The sequence below is a fragment of the Carya illinoinensis genome, chromosome 5 (assembly GCF_018687715.1).
Source record: "Carya illinoinensis cultivar Pawnee chromosome 5, C.illinoinensisPawnee_v1, whole genome shotgun sequence".
NCBI classification, from domain to species: Eukaryota; Viridiplantae; Streptophyta; class Magnoliopsida; order Fagales; family Juglandaceae; genus Carya; species Carya illinoinensis.
In genome coordinates this window covers 41,964,329-41,967,281 of record NC_056756.1, presented here as the reverse complement: position 1 = coordinate 41,967,281, position 2,953 = coordinate 41,964,329, and the positions used below count along the sequence as shown (strand labels likewise).

Here is a 2,953-nt window from a genome sequence, read left to right as displayed (position 1 = left end):
CACGCACAGCCACACCATCATGCATCATGTTTTCAGCTAATATTCGCCAATTGGATTTTAAAACAGAGATGATACAGTTACTCCCTACTTTTCATGGCTTGGAAAATGAAAATCCATATGTGCACATTAGAGAGTTTGAGGAAGTAGTTGCGACTTTTCATAGTCAAAATGCAACTGATGACATTGTGAGACTTAAGTTCTTTCATTTCTCTTTGAAAGATAGAGCTAAGAGTTGGCTATACTCATTGAGACCACGATCTATTGGGTCATGGAATGAGATGACTCAGGTCTTCTTTAATAAATACTTTTCCCAACATAAGACCAATGCTTTAAAAAGGCAAATCTCCACTTTTGTACAAAAGGATAGTGAGACTTTATATCAGTCTTGGGAGAGATTTAAGGAGCTATTGAGTATGTGTCCTCACCATGGATATGAGAATTGACGCTTAGTGAGCTATTTTTATAAGGGACTTACACCTAGAGAGCGTCAATTTGTGGAGATGATGTGTAATGATGAGTTCTTACAGAAAGATCCTGATGAGGCCATAGAATACCTCAATGAGTTTGGTGAAAAAGCTCACACTTGGACTGGACCTAGTGCTACTGAGAGCACAAATAGGTCACGACCTGCAGCAAACCTAAATGGTGGTGGAATTTACCATCTCAGGGAAGAAGATAACCTAAAAGCTAAGGTTGAGATGCTCACTAGAGAGCTAGAGACGTTGAAGACTAAGGACTTAAAGCCAACACACGTGGCTAATCATGCAGAGTCTTTTGGACCATGTTTTGTGTGTGGTGGGGTAGATCACCTTGCCCAAGAGTGTCCCACATTTGCTGAGATGAGAGGAATGTATGAGGAACAATGTAATGCCTTAGGTATGTACAAGAAGCCTTTTACATATTTCTCTGACACCTATAATCCGGGGTGGTGTAATCACCCCAATTTTAGCTGGAAGTCTGAAAACCAGCCGCCTGTACAACCCTCTAGATCATATCCTACACCATATCATGCACCTTCATCTTTTAGGAGCCCCTTAGAAGATACTTTACATGCTTTTATTGAGGCACAAGGTAAGACTAACCAAAAGTTTGAATCTTTGATTACGTAGGTTGTTCAAGAAAATAAGGAGATAAAAAACCAAGTGTCCAAATTGATGAGTTCCTTGAGTATGAATGAGCGAGGTAAGTTTCCTTCTCAAGCTCAATCCATACCCCATGGTCAACACATAGCACGAGAATTTGAAGGATGCGAATGCCATTATGACACGAAGTGGTAAGTCATTACACATCCCAACAACGAACAAATCAGAGGATGTGGAAGAGGATCAAAGCAATAGTGGTGCCGAGCTGCCCAAAGAAGCCGAGATAATAAAAAGCCCAGTTAAGGTACCATTTCCTCAAGTTTTAAAACTGAATAAGCGAACTTTGGATCCTAACAATGAAATCTTGGAGAATCTCAAGCAGGTAAAAATTAACCTCCCTCTTTTGCATGTTATTAAACAAGTTCCTACTTACGCAAAAGTTCTTAAAGATTTGTGTACAGTCAAGAGGAAGCACCATGTTAAGAAGACATCATTTCTAACAGAGCAAGTTAGTGCTCTAATTGAGCAGCGGATTCCTCCCGAGTACAAGAATCCTCGTTGCCCAACCATTACATGCAGCATTGGAAATCATGAGTTTGGCAAGCTTTGCTAGATTTAGGAGCTAGCGTGAATCTAATGTCATATTCTATTTATTTGCAGTTGAGGTTGGGAGAAATCAAACCAACCACTGTGGTATTACAATTGGCTGACTGTTTAGTCAAAGTACCCCGGGGTGTGGTAGAGGATGTTCTAATTCAAATTGATAAATTTTATTATCCTGTTGATTTCCTAATCCTTGACACTAGCTCTGTTGTTGATACTACTTCTAAAATTCCTGTGATTTTAGGTAGGCCTTTCCTTGCCACTACTAATGCTCTTATTAATCGCAGGAATGGGCTCATGAAGCTTTCTTTTGGAAACATAACTCTCGAGGTGAATATCTTCCATATTGCAAGACAGCCAGAAGATGATGACGAGAGCCACCAGACATACATGATTGACTCACTCATAGAAAAGGGAGTTTCTATAGCTCATGATTTTGACCCCCCTGAGTATTTTTTTGTTAATTCTAAGTTTGATTCTATCAGTAATCCATCTAATGTAGTTGATATTTGTGCTATTTTTGATAGAACTCAGGATTATGGCACTCAGGCCTGGCAACCGAAGTTTGAGGAAAAGCAAATTCCTTCAAGTGTGGAAGCACCCAAAGTTGAATTGAAACCTCTGCCTAAGGGTTTAAAGCATGTTTTCCTTGGTCCAGGTGATACTTTTCCTGTTATTATCTCATCTGAATTGTCTGAGTCTCAAGGTGAGAAATTAATTCGGATCCTAAGTGAGCATAAGTCAGCCTTAGGTTGGAGCATTGCTGATATAAAAGGTGTTAGTCCCCTAGTCTGTTCTCATAAAATTAATTTGGAGGAAGGAACTAGCCCTCGTAGAGACCCCCAGCGTAAGCTTAATCCTACTATGAAATAAGTGGTGAAAAATGAAGTGTTGAAACTATTAGATGCAGGAATCATATATCTTATTGCTGATAGTAAATGGGTAAGTCCTACACAGGTTGTTCCCAAGAAGTCAGGTGTTACTGTGGTGAAGAATGACCTGGGAGAGCTAGCCCCTACAAAACTTGTGATTGGGTGGCAGATGTGCATTGATTATAGAAAATTGAATGCTGCCACCCGGAAAGACCATTTTCCTCTCCCTTTTATTGATCAAATTCTTGAACGTGTGGCTGGTCATCCTTTCTATTGTTTCTTGGATGGTTATTCTGGTTATTATCAAATTGAAATTGCATTAGAAGACCAAGATAAAACCACTTTCACTTGTCCTTTCGGTACTTATGCTTTTCGTAGAATGCCATTTGGATTGTG

The 2,953-nt window shown here is 39.7% G+C and overlaps 1 non-coding gene across 1 annotated transcript; it reads right to left on the bottom strand.

Annotated features, from left to right (window-relative positions):
* Positions 1-325: 325 nt before the first annotated feature.
* Positions 326-433, bottom strand: LOC122312078. The gene has a single exon (XR_006242992.1). It is a non-coding gene; the product is annotated as a small nucleolar RNA R71 (small nucleolar RNA).
* Positions 434-2,953: the final 2,520 nt, after the last annotated feature.